At 41.7% G+C, this 16,863-nt stretch overlaps 1 long non-coding RNA gene across 1 annotated transcript; it reads left to right on the top strand.

Moving 5' to 3' along the window:
* The first annotated feature begins 8,223 nt into the window (after positions 1–8,223).
* Positions 8,224–8,965, top strand: LOC139069826 (uncharacterized). The gene is made up of 3 exons (XR_011520493.1): positions 8,224–8,351; positions 8,440–8,619; positions 8,695–8,965. It is a non-coding gene; the product is annotated as an uncharacterized lncRNA (long non-coding RNA).
* Positions 8,966–16,863: the final 7,898 nt, after the last annotated feature.

The following is a 16,863-nucleotide window of genomic DNA, read 5'->3' as shown; positions in this document are numbered from 1 at the left end:
CCCCAAGGTGCTTTACAACACAGTCAGTCATTCACCCATTCACACACACATTCACACACTGATGGTGATGAGCTATGATGTAGCCACAGCTGCCCTGGGGCGCACTGACAGAGGCGAGGCTGCCGAGCACAGACACCACCGGTCCCTCCGACCACCACCAGCAGGCAAGGTGGGTTACGTGCCTTGCCCAAGGACACAACGGCAGCGACTGACTGAGCGAGGCTTGAACCTGAAACCTTCCAATTATGGGGGGAGCACCTAACTCCTGTGCCACCGTCACCCGATTATCATTATAACAATTATTATTCTGACGTTACTTGTCTACGAGAAAGGCGTCCATCCGTCAAGGTCGACAAGCGGCAGCGATCTCAACCCCCCGGTTACCGTATCAGCTTAAGAGAGCTGTTTACGTGCAGATGAAGTCGTGTTCCTACCGCATCATCTGGGTGTTTCAACACGATTAGACCCAGTTCATCTTCAGCAAGACTAAAGCGCAACAGTGCTTTCAAAGAAACTGTGTCAGTCTATTTAGGGCAATAGTTCAGCTTTCTGATGCACATGTAAACACACTGATTGTGTCTTTGAGGACCAAAACGCACATCATGGTGCATCACTTATACCAGTTGATGCAAAGTGGGGGAACCACATGAACACCAACCTGCTCACGAGAAGGGCCTTTTCACAGACATACCAAAAAAACCAAACATGTTGACTTTTTACGTGAGAACAGGAGGTAAGGCATTCCCGAAACAATACTGCGACAGATTAAATTATATTCATGTAAGTATGAATTTGAGCATTTTTCATTGGGATATAATCTGTTGAAACATTTAGCAGTAACTGACCAATTTCAGCTCAAATGAAATAAAATTTCCTAATCCAGGTGTGTTTAAAACTGTTTTTAATCGCTCTGAGCTCGTTTGGGTTGGGAGGTTCATTAACAGGAGCGACTCTGGGTTTCAGGGTGCTTCAGCACCTCCAAAAACAGCTAGAAACACCTTTGTTTATTAACACCTTTCCTTTGGCTAATCGATTTAAAACACTGAAACTTCTCTCTGATCTTCCATCTTTAGTTGCATTTTCTTCTTCGTGTCTACTTGCTATGCTTCTGAGTGTCTCCTCGTGTTTCTTTAAACAACTTATTACCATGTTCTATTTATTATGGTCTGTTTTATCCATCCATCACTTCAGCACATCCTATTTAAAAATCACCACGTTCTCTTCTCCCCATCACTCCATCCATCTTGGTAACCTTTAAAGTTTCTGATAGCTGTTTCATCTTCACTTCCTTTCCAGCCCACATCCTCCATCTATTTTCAGTTTATCAGGCATTTCGTTTCCAAATCGTCCAAACCTGTTTTTCTGTCTGTGAGTCCAAAACTTCTACAGACCTCATTTGGAGACCATATGGAGCTTCCTCTACATCATGGGCTAATAAACACTGTAGTATCTCTGACACTCATTTATCTCTTTACACAGAAGTCACTTTTTAAGGCACATTATTTTAGTGACCTGATCCAGGCACACCCTTATATGATGGAGCTTTTTGCGTAAGTGGGTGTGTGCGCGCATGTGCGGCAAACAAGGATCTGCAGACAAACACAAACACACACAGTCAGACCCTGTCCGACATCCATCTCACACTCCAGTGTTTATTTTTTCTGGCTTATTTATGCAGCAGACCCCTTTCAAATCCAGCTCGCACCCGTTCATCTCACCGAGCAGCTGGCCTTTTCTTTTGAAAGTGTAAAATTTCATATACCCCGAGCAAAAAAGAATGGAAGAAAGAGGTGAAAGGGAGAGGGAAGAAACGCAGCTAAGGTAATAACCTGATTTCACCTCAGTTGGTTTTGATTTAAGAGAGGAAGAGTGTGTCAGAAAAACAGCAGGCGCTCTTCTGTCTCAGCTCCATGCCAGATTTTTGGGAGAAAGAAGCAAGAGAGGGATAAAAAAAACACAGAGTGAAAATGGGGATAGGATGAACAAAGACCGACAGAGACGATGAATCACACCCATGTGCCAATAAAATGTAGTGAAGTGACACAAAGAAACAGATACCATTGAGAGAATGAGCGGAGGGAGACAGGAGAAGGCAGAAGGAGAAGGACGGGTGGGAGGGAATTACCAGTGAATGCATTTTTTAATAGCGCTGAGATCAACCATACCCAGGAGCTCAAACAGAAATAAATCAGCCTCTGAATTTATACTTTTTTAAACATTTGTTTACTTTCTCCAAATCGGATGAATCCTCATCCTTCTGCAAACATGACAGGAAATCTGACACCGGGAATGAAACAGAGACTCCAAAAGCAGGAGGAAGGAACAGAGAGGCTTATGGGTAAAATCCCCCCCCCCCCCACACACACACACACACAGCCAGCTGATTACCCCAGGTGTCTGTATTCACACATGAACAGCATTTGAATTTTAAACTCCTTCACAAACATGTGTCGGCCCTCGCCGATCTGTCTGTCACCCCGCAACGCCCCGACAACAGCAAGAGCTCAATTAGCCTAACTTGGTACAATACGCCAATTTGGAGCAAATTTCCTCTTTACACCATCCCATTTGGTTTAAAATGTGTTTTTTTTAGCATAATCCCGAGGCGTGTCGTTTCTCCTTGCCAAAAGCATCTCCATATCAACGAGGACGCCCCAATTTGCTGATTCTGAAGCACGTCCCGATTCAGAGCTGAAACGTTTAATCTTAGCAGAAGCATCCCCATCTAGCTTGGTTCCAGCACCAAAACCTGTTCCGCTTCAGAAGCACAGTTATGCCACCATCATGGTGTTCAGCATCCCTGCTGTTATTTTATATGTGAAGTTAATAAAACAATGTCTTGGCTACAGAAATAAATTCATGCAGGGTTATGTGTTGTCTTGTTTTAAAGTCATTAAACTCCTACACTCATCATGCTTTAACGTCGCGTTTGCAGCTTCATCATGTTTAGATCTCTGTTTCAGATTTTTACATAATTTAATGAATGTTTAGAAGAATTCCACTAACTTGAATGGCTTAAATAGCAGTGACATTTGCAGATTATCAATGTGTCCCTCATGGTTTCCTTACAACAGAGGGAAGCAGCTTCCTTACACCTGGCAGTCCTGGCAATCCATGAAGCCGCAGCCTTGTTAGTTCAAACTGTAGTGGGGGAGCTTTGTCATACATAACTTCCACCAGTCTGCAAAGCATGCAACGTTAGTAGCAGCAGGGGGAATCTGCATCAGTCTCCACAACTGAGTACATTTACATGCAGCCAATATCCGGGTTATGATCGAGTTAAGGTCGGCATTCGGGTTTCTGAGTTGATCAGAATAACCCGTTTACAAGCACGAGTTACCCCTAACTTGCATAACCCGATGTAAATGCGGACGTTGGGGCAGCGTCAGGACGTATGGACTACGTCCAGACGCAATATGCGTCATTTCCGGTTCTTCTTGTTCCGGTATCCGAGAAAACAACAACACGTTTCCCAGTTCGGAAGAGATAGCGACCGCGTTTGTTTGCGCTTTAGTTTCCTCGTCACTCAAAGTGTGGTGCTGTGCCGCGACTCGCCATGTTGCTCCCAACTTGTTGTTTACTTCCGGTGTTCTGGCGCATACAAGATGTCTCGCTACTCAAAAGACCAAGATTCCTTGCAAACAGAGCATGCGCAGAACACACGCTTTGATGGGGATATCCCGATATGCGTTTACACGACCAAACATTCAGGTTAGAAAAGGGTTACCCCAGGTGTAGTAACCGGGTTTTTAAAAACCCGGTTATGAGCATATCCGGGTTTTTGGCGGTGTTTACAACGACCTGCGGAACCGGGTTATTGTGAATATTCGGGTTTTAAAAGGGTTACTGGCTGCATGTAAACACACTGGTACATCCGTGCATGCTCTGTGATTTACATCTGGACGTAACACTATTGGCCAATGGTGCTCGGTTCAAATTGCACGGGGCAGGCTTAGTGACATAGAGTGACACACTGCCTACATTATATTACAGTACAGGGTAAGACTATCACTTTTAAGGATTCCTAAAAAAAATCACACGTAATTCCTGAAAGTGGGAAAACTTTTTAATTAACTATTAGAGTGAAGAAATAGAACGTTTATCTCAAGTTTGGTTGAAGTAAATGCTTAAAAGTGGGCGGAGTCACATATTAAAGTTAAAGTCCCATGAGTTGTCACACACACTGATGTGTGTGTGACATTTGTTCTCCACATTTGACCCATTTCCTGGGGGAGAGGTGAGCTGCAGACACAGCCGTGCTCGGGAAGGAACGCAGCTAGAGCCACATATGGTCAATAGATCAGTTAAACAGTACCAAGTGACTCAGGAGCACCATAGGGGAGATACTGTAGCTGCGGCACAAGTCCACTCAAGATCAGGTTAGAAAACAGGTCTGAGTGACTTCTTAAGTAGCAACAGCTGCAGCCGAACCTCCCAAAACAGTCTAACAACAACTTGATTGTTTCCTCTTTACTGTGGATAATTCTTAGTTACTGAGTGTATCTTCTTCTCATCCTTCTGCTTTTGCTCTCTGGGAGGTCTCACTGACCTCGATCTGCTTTTCCTCCAAACTGAAAGCACCTCCGTCAAGTTATTGACTCAGGCAGCCAAAAATATGTCACCCCTTTCCCCTGAGTGGTGATGTTTGCTGTGGCTGTCCATAGGACCATTGTTCTGTTCATCTTGAGTTATTTCTGAGTACACCCAATCGTCCTCTATACCAGTCGACACTATCTAACCAGTAGCCTTTGTTAGAAGTTAACCATCAATCTGCTGAAGTCTGGAAAAACTCAAAGAGGTTGTATTCTCTGGGTCACAGGCAGTTCATCTTTTCTCCTCATTTTCTGTCACTTTGAAGAAGTTTGATTTCAATTTCTGAGGCTTGTCAGGAGCTTAAGCTCTTTCGGTGAATCCTCTTGAGCTCATTGTCATAAAAACCTGTCTTTGCTGACAAGGATATTTTTAAACCCTTTTCAAAAATGCATGATGTTCCATAAATCTAATATTAGCGCTGATTAACCCTGCCGGCACGTTTTCTGTAACTTTCTGCAAGAAAGAAAGAGTCAGCGTCAGAAATGTGCACTTCTGGATTTAATGTTTTATGTTTTTACTTGATTAGTGTAGCGCCTGGGTAACATCTCTGCCTGTAAGGCGCGATTTACAAATAAAGTTGAGTTGCGTTGAGTTGAGTGTGTGCGTGTGTGTGTGTGTGTGTGGGGGGGCATGTTATTGACTAAATGTCTTTTGCTCCTAGCTTCAAACTAACAAAACTAAAACCATAAGCTGAGTTGTGTTTGTGAGGCAAGTTAAAAAGATTTATTATTGTGTTACTAAAAGTTAATTTAAGATCAGTAAGAACAGTGACATGTAGCCAAAATGCTATTTAAAAATACACAAATGTCTTCTTTTCACACCTTTCTTATTAGAAACCTTTTCTTTTATGCCTATAAAAGTATATTAGCAATCATATTCAAGGAGTTTTCCCCTAAAGAATGTTCAAATGTAAGGCCGAGGCAGACTTTGGCTTCACTAGCATCAAAAGAAGAAAACAATCTCTGTAATTTTCATCTCTGATAAAGATCCGAACTAGCATTTGTTATTTTGATATTCATTATTAACAGATGTTGCAAATGGGAGAGGCCGTTTTGGCTTGCTTTTAGCACCCCCTAGTGCCTGTTTGAAAAGCCCAAAGCGAAACCTATCTCCTCGCTTTGCGTTCATCTTTTTAACACCTTAATCTAACAGCTGAAATGTCTTCCAGCCTTCCTTAGTGTCTACAGAAGTGAGTCATCACTGAATTAAACAAGTCGGCTGTGTTTAGGATCTAAAACATGCAGGAAATGTACTGAAAAGCAGACTGCAGCGCCAGGTATGTCAGCTCAACAAGTGTGTGTGTGTGTGTGTGTGTGTGTATGTGTGTGTGTGTGTCTGCCTGCTCTGTCTTCCCGATCCCCAGTGAGTCGTGGAGGATGGCTGCTTATACTGAGCCAGGATTCTCTGGAGGTTTCTTCCTGTTAAAAGGGAGTTTTCCTCTCCACTGTCGCTGCATGCTTGCTTAGTATGAGGATTGCTGTATAGTCACTGACACTAGTCAGTGACTTGATGCAATTTGCTGGGTTCCTTATATAGGACACATTATTTCTGATTGGCTTAATGAACTGTGCATTGGAATGTTTATTATGTGAAGTGCCTTGAGACGACTCTTGTCGTGATTTGGCGCTATATAAATAAACTTGAATTGAATTGAATTGAACAAAGGGCCCACCAGTCTGAAGTTGCAAGTAGAATATCCTGACCATAGGAGCTGGGTGGCCTTTCATTAACCCTGTAAAGGGTCATTTTAGCACATACTGGCTCAAGAAAATGATTTAAAATGCAAAGTTGCAAAGCATCCATTAAATTAAAATTAGAAATGCATAGACATCATGTAAAATAATGTCTATTTCAGCTATAACAGGTATAATAGACAGTAAAATGTCTTTTTCCCAGCTTCTTTAATCTGAAAAGCCTAAGAAGCTTTTTAGAAAAACTTTGTTTAGAGTTTTTTGACGCGTCTTCTTCTATGCATCCTATTGGCATCCTTGTTCCGTCGCCATCAGAAGACATTAACGCTTTACTTACAACACAAATGTTGATGTATGCTACAAAATCAGTTTTATTTTTAAACTGGCACATCCTGTCGTTACATCTCCAGGTGTTTAGCAACACATCGTCATGCGTTCCAAGGGAACAAAATTGGAAGTGGGAAAAAAGGTCTACAAATTTTCTTATCTTACAAAGCCTTGTTTTTTTTTTCACTTTGGTGAAATTTTAACTAAAATAAAGTGGACATTACTTGAAGTTGTTCCACATTTCATAAAACTCTGGTATTCTTCCCTCACCTATTGTTACAACCAAGGGCTCCCACAATGACTCAAATTAAAACTTCTGTTAATCCGACAGTGTAATCCCTCCATTGCATGGAACAGGCTTCTCAGGCGGAGTGTGGATTAGAGAACACTGAGACCCTGTGTTGGTGGTCATTGGTGTATAACACCTCATAAAGATAATAAGCTGTGTGTGTGTGTGTGTGTGTGTGTGTGTGAGTGTGTGTGTGTGTGTGTGTGTGTGTGTGTGTGTGTGTTTCCTGCTGGAGTGGGGGTCAGCAGAGAGTGAGCTGGGCTGTTGTACATGTGGTTAATGTGCTTCTTTTATTCTTTGTGGTTACCTGGTGAAGAGGAAAATCCCTGTGAGGTGGTCTTCTTCCAACGTGGACCATGATGACAGCGGCTTGTAACCGAGCAAACAGAGAATGAATGAAACCAGCTCCCTCAGATGAACTCTGTTAAGGAGTCTGTGAGGAGAAAAAGGCTTGGTTAAAAAATAAAAATGTTGCAACCACACTCAAAATGCCATGAATTCAAAATTGTCTGTGGTCCCCGAGAGTTTGACAGTGCTAAATGCTTTAATTTGATACAAGTGATTTTTACATCTTCACAAAAAATCTGGTCATGATCTTTTTCTTCAAAAAAAAAAACAAGAAAAGCTTTGATTCAAGCCAATTTTAGTTTTTGTTCAAAATACCAAAGATTAATAGAAGCCCCTTTCCAGTCACCTTTTTCCTCCTCGTCTTTTTTACATCATGCTTGTCCAGAATTGATGCATTTTTACAAGAATCAATTAAATCTTAAAAGTGAAGAGTGAGACCTTTTCTGGTGCATTTTTTTGGTCATATGGCTTGAAATGCTCACCACAAACCAATGGAAACCAATAAGTAAATGTTTGATCAAAAGGATGAATGATTTTAATCACCTCTGAAACATAAAATCCTGGAAAAATGTCATCCAATCATTGTGATCGTCCAGTTCTCAATGGTTGGACCATGATCCATAGGGCTGAAATGAATCATCAAATGACTCAAATGGTTTGATTCATTAAATTCCACAATTCATTTTTTACTCATTCGAAGCTTCGTTAAATGTGCGCTCCACAGTCTGAATACATTTTACTGGAGCACTACATGGTGATCTAGGTGCTGTGGAGGAAAATAGAGAAACCAGCAAAGACAGAAACCACTATGAAAGGCAGAAACAGTCCAAAGTTTGGAATCAAGAGTTTAATTGTGAGCAGAATTGCTAATGCTAAGCTAGCGGGTAGCATTCTCACGAGCAAGTGTGGTTCAGAAAAAAACGTGATGGTGTCATGGTTCTGCCTTCTCTCTGCTTCTGCTGCTATTTTCCCTTCATTGTTTGCAGGTGAGCGTGTTGGGGAGCAGCAGCAGCAGCTGCTGCACCTAATTACCATCAGCCTGGCCAGAGGATTTAAGGAGCGGTGCTGCCACACCTCAACGCCGGTTGATACTCTCCTGTTGGGTAGGTCTAGCCACGTCCTTATCTGTGCCTTGACTTTAAGAACTCGTTTACCTTAACTAACCCAGCTCTGCATTCTTGTCTGTACCAGCCCTGGATTCCCTCCACCTGCCTGAGGTGTGATTTTATCACAGTGTCGTTCAGCTTCCCTGGCCTCCTGCTCTCCACCGCTCACTTGCCTTCCTGGATCCAGCATCACCTCCAGCGACCATCTCCTCCCTGCATCAACCTGACTTGCCTCTCCCTCCTGCCCCTCGTCCTGCTCAACTCAGTAAGCCTGTTCCTCTCATGATTATTCATCTCCTGGTTCTCAGTTTCTAATCACTCTCACCGTTGTTCTTCTTAGAGTCGGAGTTGCCTCGTTTCCTGTCCCGTTTGGATCAGCGCCCTCAGTTTTCGCTTTGTTTTCTTTATAAGATTTTATTATCATCTCTTACCTTATCCCTGAGTGATTCTTCATGTGGGTTAAGAAATTACCACCCATCATGACAGATGGTTGTGATCGACGAAACTCCACAAGCAGAAGGAAAATTCCCACCATCCTGTTTATTTGTGGATCTCTGCAGTGGTGTGGGGCTGAGCCGCTGCAGCTACCGTCTGTTTGTTGCTACGAGTGTTCTCCATCCACCGCAGAAACTGTGTCAAGCTTTTGTAGCATATAATTCACTAACACTTTTATATTTCAATGCAACTTAGATAAGATTATGTTGCCAACCCGTACATAACACAATAAATATACCATAAGTACATTGTTATATGTAGAAATCAAATGTTAGCATTTCTAGTAGCTCTACTCAACATGCTAATGAAATAAACAAATACTATTCGTTATATGTGAATATATTTAGATGTTATTTTGACTAGGATGAGGTTAATACAAACCTAAATTGTGAATGAAATGTAAGTCAAATGTTTTCCATAAAATATTAACTATACATATCAGCTGGGAAAGAGGGAACTAGACAACATCAATTTAATATATATTACTGAGTCTTTTATAATTTAGCTTTTTTATTTTCATATTTTTAGCAGCAGACCATGATCTCGTTTCACTTGAAACATCGTCAAATAGAATACTCGATTAATCGATGGAAGATTCGATAGAATACTCTAATACTAAAATATTCGATTGCTGCAGCCCTACATCAAACCCCTCCTACAGTCTGAGGAGGTTCAATGTGGGTTGTGGAAGTTAGTACCTGCTGTTTTGGGGGTTTCCTCTGAATGTTGGTGGCTCTGAACTGATTTTAAAACTAAGAATAAACCAAGAAACTGCCTAATTTCCATCCATCCATTTTCTTCCACTTATCTGGGGTCAGGTCGTTGAAGTCGTGGGGCAACAGCCTAAGTCGAGAGGCCAAGACTTCTCTCTCCCCAACCACTTTGGCCAGCTCTTCCAGGGGAATCCCAAGACATCCACTTGTCAGCCATGAGACATAATCCCTCCAATGTATTCTTGGTCTCCTTTTAGGTATGAGGCCAGAACAGTCTCAATAAGAATTAAGTCACACAACGTTTTCCACAAATGCACACGTTCATTCGGAAATCCACATTCTGTGTTTCACAAATATAATTCGGAGGAACACAAATGCACACGCTCATTCGGAAATTCACACTCTTTGACTCATAAATATAATGTGAAAAAATAAGTCACGCAACATTTTCCACAAATGCACATGCTAATTCTGAAGTTCACACTCTGTGGTTCACAAATATAATTTGTAAGAACACTTGTAATATAAACTCAGATCGTACGAATTGCTGAACGTGCATTTACGAACAGCTTCTCATTTGTGAACCTTTCCGCGTTTGTGAGTGAAATCTGTGTGGTGCATTCACGAAAAGCTTCTCATTTGTGAACCTTCCTGCATTCGTGAGAGAAATCGGTGTGCTGAATTTTGAGACTCTCCTAACGTCGCAGGTCAACAAACGTCACCATTGGCTAATGAACCTGTCAATCAAATATATGCTTCTGCCAGGGCTGTTCGCTTTCAGCCAATCATATGGGTCCTTATGTCACAGAACAGATCTGCTGTGCGCATGCGCATTGCAGTTCACATGGCAGAGCAGGATGGACCGGTCACGATCTGTGAGTAATAGTTTTATCTTATTCCCTCGTTGTAATTGATGCAATGTTATAGAATTATGAGTTGAAGCGTTCTTCATGATCAAGTAAAATGTTTTATGTTAAATTCAGTCCAGACGTTACGTGAAGTCTGGTCCATTCTTCATCTAGTTTAACATCAAGCTAAACTCAAGTGAACATTTGTTTAGTTAGCATATCTAGGTACCATTTTTTTAGGCGACGGTTGTCAAACTCAAGGCCTTGGTCTATTTTTATTTGCCCCGCGAAATCAAATATCAAATATATAATATTAAACTGGCCCGCCGGGCGATTTCGCTAATAAGACTACTAATCCCATAGTGCTTTGCGGCGTTAGCGCGCGAGACGAAGCAAGCCCTCTTTTATGTTTACATCATTAGCATCCATGCTAGTCGAATCAGCGTGTGCAGCGTTACCCTCAGTCTTAAACAACTGAAGATACTCCTCTAAGCACCCAGTTTACTCTGCGAGTTTCCGACTTTGAACGCCTAGAAAGAAGGTATCTGGCTGGAACAGGTGACCATCAGAGTGGAGCGAACTGAGCTTGTAATATTTAATTGCCATGCACTTTTTCTGCTCCAAAGCATGAACGTTAATGACTGAGATATTTTCATAGAAGATAATTGCTATTTTTGGTTTTCACAGGTCTTAACTTATTTAATTATCTAACATGTTATTGTATGGCTGTTGTACCTTTCATTTGGTAATTGATTGTTTTGACCCCTATAAAAATGTGTCATATGAGAGTGTTTGTGCTTGAATTACATAGATCATGTACCTGAAGGTAGCTGACAACAACCGGGCAGACACCCACCTTGCCTTCTTCAGTGAAGCTGTGAATGAGCATGGCTTTCCTCTGAGGTATTCATGTTATTCTCAACTTTACCCTCTGTTACCCTGTTCAAATCTGCTTTTGCCTAAAGTGTGTTATTGACCAAAGATAACATGCCATTTGAGGTCATATAGTAAAATCTATGGGGGGGGGGGGGGGGGGTGAACATTTCCCTCTTTCAAAAAAAATTTCCCCAGCAGAGGGTTAATAATGCCACATTGTTTATTGTTTACTCACTTAGTAGCAAGGTACATAAGGAAATTTCTGTGAGACTCAAATTGATGTAGATTGTTATAGATGTGCATTAAAAATGTTTGAAGCAAGATTCTAATGTTTTTTTTTTTTCATGGTGAGAGGAGATCATGGCGGAGAAAATGTAGGTGTTGCAGAATTAATGTTCTCAGTTCGTGGAACTGACACCAACAGCTTCATTGCAGGAAAAAGTGTACACAATCAACGGTGAGTTTAACCTAATTTGGAAGCTTTGTGTCTGTGCGCGCATAACTGTGCCTGTTGACGTGCCCAGGGTGTACCCTTCGTCTCACACTGTGACTGCTAGAGATAGGCACCAGTCCTCCTGCGACCATTCAAAAGATAACTCAAGTTGAAAACGGATGTATGGACATGTAAATTTGTGTGTATATTATAATTTTCTTTAATTTAATCCCCCTCCAAATCCAGGATCGAGCGCCTGTGGCGTGATGTCTTCATGAGTGTTACTGGTCTATATTACTACATCCTGCACTCTCTGGAAGACCAAGACTTGCTCGACATCAGTAACATCCTTCACATGTTTTGTTGCCACTATATTTTCTTGTCTCGCATCCAGGCCAGCCTGGATGTCTTTAGAGATGCGTGGGACAACCATCCAATCAGGACAGAGGAAAACATGACACCAAATCAGCTGTGGCATCTGGGCCAGGCTCTGAATCCTGTTTCTGATCCAGGGGCAAATGTATGTTCTGTTAAAATGATTGATCACATGTCAAGTTGATCCTTAACTATAAATCAAATGTTCAACACTTTGATAATCTACCTCTGCTCTATGCTTCTTGGATTCAAGACAAAATGGCTGTTGAAATTACGGTTCTGTTTGTGTGCACCTCTACTGAAGTGGACACTGTCAACTATAATGTCATGACATTACAAAGTCATGACGCATCTGCAAGTTCAAAATGCAAGGCATTAGACCTTCCAGATGTGATATTCTCACTGCTGTTTTAACATAAAATTTGCCCATTAATTTAAAAAAATAATAATAATTTATGAAATAATGGAGATGCTAGGTTCTGCCTGACATCATTGATGTTAAGTAATTGTTAAAAGGTCATGATAGGGCTTTATTAAATGTGTTTTCTTGAGATTCATTATGCACAATGCTCATACACACTTTCTTTTTCCAGGGTATACCGACACCAGAGATTGAATGGGAGGAGAACGGATACATGACTTAACCTCATCCTGGGATCAGTGTCCCTGTACTGGACAGTCCTCTTTCAGATCATGAAATGTTGGAACTGCAGGACAGCATTAATCCGTTGAAACATTCAGACTCTTTTGGGAGTGGACACATCTTCACACTGTCCAGTATGTTGAGAACTTACTTGAGGCTAGATGATTACATGTGTGAAGAAGGAAGGAGAGAGAATGTAGGGAGTTAGGAAGAAAGAAAAATAATTAATGAGACAGGAAGGAAGAAAGTTAAAAGTGAAGGAGTGGTCCATTTTAAGGTTAATATTCTGTATATTGTTATTCAAGGGATTTGCCGTCGTAAATATGAAATGCTAAAGGATAGACCCCAAAATAGATTTCTAAATTCATTTATAGTTGTGTATTTCCTTAAAGTCTTTGTCAGCCTGATTTATTTTAGACCAGGAATGTATTTGAAAAGGCTGCTGTTCACTTCATCTATGCTACAATTCTTCAAAATGTAAATGTGCTATCATTGCTAGTGTTGGTTTAGTAACATGCATCTTCCTGTGTATCCAGCTCTAATAAAAACATTTAACCCTTTGATGCATGAATTATGAAATCTTCAACCATGATTTTTTTAACAATTTTTTTGATTCATCTTTAGGTGTGAATGAAACAAATTTCAACAAATATTTTTTGTAAAATTTTATAATTTACAAATAATTTATTACATGTCCACCTCAGTGGACAGCGTGCAATCTGAACATGAAATATGTTGGCTTGGCTTATCGAAGTCCAAATGGAGGGGCTCAAATGCAATAAAGTCTTCAACAGCTGTGCTTAATAGCAAAAATAAATAAATAACAATTTTGAATACCTGTCCACTGTAGTGACCATTATGCATCAAAGGGTTAAAGGTGAAGCACCTACTTATCAGGAGATCCATTTATTTTTACATGTTATTGTTTGAATTTTGTCTCGTTTCATAACTTTTGCTCAACATTTAAGGGGAACTGTGTTACCCTGCGATCATCTTCATTACACTTGAAAACTTGTACTATACCTCCGTCCGTCTACTTATTAAATGGAATAACATGACAAGATTCTATCTACTGGTTTTTTGATCAAGGGATGATTAGGTGTTGTGAGAAGATTCTCTATGCTTCTGAGTCTGTGTTAAGTTGCAACTGGACACACATACCCACACACAGTTTGTTCATTTGTTCTCAGAATGAGAATAATGTCTTTTAGAGTTAAAAAGTTATTTTTTTTCTTGATGTCACTGAAGGCTGTGTTAGAAATATATGCAGCTCATTAAAAGGAAAAGTAACTGATGTAACCAAAAGCCTGAACACAGGAGAATAGAGACACCTGCCAAGATAAAGAGCTGGAGCTTTTGCTCCTTTTCAGAGTCACTCCCATGGAATAGGCCTGATGATTTACTAGCTTCTCTTACCTTCTCTGCAAACAATGTTTAATATGAGCTTCAAGAGGTCTCTGCCCCTAACGGGGTTTGCTTTCACTTAGTAAAAATGCATAATTTTTCTGAATAAGATTATTAAGAGGCCACCCATATGGTGGAGCGTTGGTAATGTAACCGGTTAGATTTGTGTCCGACTTGATGCCGACTTGCTCTGACGTCATGCATACGTAGGCAACGATAACCACTTGAGATCAAGGCGGCCGCAGATTTTGGAGCAAGGCGCTGCAGTTGCTCTCCCTCGGCTGCTAAACCTAGGGGATGACGGGAAACGCCTGGCTCTCACCTGATCTAAGATCTGATTGGTTCACATTTTGATCCAATCATCTGGTGGTAGAACATGAAATGTTAGTTGGTCACATGTATTCTGTAAATCATGTAACGTTGATGATGACAACTATATAGGCCATAAAGAGAAATGTGATTTGTGTTCTTTTGTCATGTTTCCTATGAGCACACTGAAGCTACAGCTGCTAACCTTTACTTATTATTACAGTCATGTCTCCATATACAATATATGATATCCACAAGCATGTGAGGATGTGTTTCAGCTGCTAACAGGCACCAGAATTAAAATTGAAAATTGAACAAGTATGAACGCTAACGCGATATCTTCATCCATCGTCACCCCCGAGCTACACATGCAGGAAATTGTGTCCGACTTATGCGCACAGCAGATCTGTTCTGTAACATAAGGAGCCATTGGCTGAAAGCGAACAGCCCTGGCAGAAGCATATATTTGATTGACAGATTCATTAGCCAATGGTGACGTTTGTTGACCTGCGACGTTAGGAGAGTCTCAAAATTCAGCACACCGATTTCTCTCACGAATGCAGGAAGGTTCACAAATGAGAAGCTGTTCGTAAATGCACCACACAGATTTCACTCACAAACGCGGAAAGGTTCACAAATGAGAAGCTGTTCGTAAATGCACGTTCAGCAATTCGTACGATCTGAGTTTATATTACAAGTGTTCTTACAAATTATATTTGTGAACCACAGAGTGTGAACTTCAGAATTAGCATGTGCATTTGTGGAAAATGTTGCGTGACTTATTTTTTCACATTATATTTATGAGTCAAAGAGTGTGAATTTCCGAATGAGCGTGTGCATTTGTGTTCCTCCGAATTATATTTGTGAAACACAGAATGTGGATTTCCGAATGAACGTGTGCATTTGTGGAAAACGTTGTGTGACTTAATTCTTATTGAGACTGTTCTGGCCTCATATTTAGGTCTCCTCCTGGTTGGACGAGCCCGGCAAACCTCAACAGGGAGGCGTCCAGGAAGCATCCTTATCAGATGCCTGAGCCACTTCAAATGGTTTGTCTCGATGTGGAGGAGCAGCAGGTCTACTCTGAGCCTCTCCTGGATGACCAGTCTTCTGACTCTAAAGCCGGGCATAAACTGTGCAACTTTTTCACTTTTTTGTGCCGAGTTTTCTGTCATGTGAGAATCTACAAGATCGAGGCAAGCTTTACGCTGTGCGTCGTGTAGTATATAGGGGGTAATGATGGATAAATAACACCATGTGACCAGCTACCCATCAGCAATCGTAAGCTTGCACGGATTTATAGCATGTTTGATATTTTGCTCGACCCTCGTGAGCGCATCGCACTGTTGAAGTGGCGCTGCGAGCAGCTGCGACCCATAAAGTACCAGAACCGCTCACGGTGCACGCACAAACATGCGTCAACCTGGCTCGCCAACTATTTCCCTATTAACACACGGCACGTTGTTAGTTTTTCTTTCTACACTTGTTTTACACACACAATGACAAGGATTGTAAAAAAAAGTGTGTTTTCCGTGTGCATGTCAAATTGAACTCACCTCAAAACATTGATTTACTTTCTTTCTTACTTTTTCCTCCAACCCCATAAATCCCCGTATATCCTCCTACAGCACTCCCGAAGATCAACGGACATCAATAACAACACAAAGAATTCTGGCGTGTTGTGTAAACTCTGTTATTTTTAGCATATTTTTAGGTCCGACGTGTTGCTACAAGACGTGCAGTGTGAGCAGTCAGGTTGCAGCTGAGAACTGGGCCGTACAGTGTGAGCACATGACTCGTGAGATTGGCCCTGCGGGGAAGTCGTACAGTTTGAGCTGAAGCTGAACTCTACGAGTGAAAAAGTTGCACAATGTCTGCCCAGCTTAAGGGAGAGCCCAGACGCCCTGCGGAGAAAACTCATTAGGGCTGCAACAACGAATCGATGAATTCGATGAAAATCGATTACTAAAAGCGTTGGCAACGAATTGCGTCATCGATTCGTTGTGTCGCACAACTCTTCCAAAAGCGCCCCCCCCCCCCTTCCCGCCCACCGTTGCGCGCAGACCAGAGCAAGTCAGATCAGCGCGAGGGAGAACCGCAGATCAGCGCGAGGGAGAGCCGCAGATCAGCGGGAGGGAGAGCCTGCAGACTTGCGCTGCTGCGAACCGGTTCCGCATTGTTGCACAGCGATCTAGGCAGCTGCTTCCAGCGCACGGTCCATTCTCAAAGTGGCACAACCAAAAAACTATAATTAGCACACGATCGTTCTTGTCTGCACATGTTCTCTATTTTCTGTCTTATTTGTGCCTGAAGCTCGCTACTGCGGAGCTCATCACCTGTGCTGTGGTGATGTCACCTCACGCAGCATCGAAAACGCGCTCTCCGCTTTTCGGTCAGGAGATCCCTTTGATCT

This window comes from Nothobranchius furzeri, chromosome 5 (genome assembly GCF_043380555.1).
Source record: "Nothobranchius furzeri strain GRZ-AD chromosome 5, NfurGRZ-RIMD1, whole genome shotgun sequence".
Taxonomy (NCBI): domain Eukaryota; kingdom Metazoa; phylum Chordata; class Actinopteri; order Cyprinodontiformes; family Nothobranchiidae; genus Nothobranchius; species Nothobranchius furzeri.
This window is presented reverse-complemented; position numbering and strand designations above follow the sequence as displayed.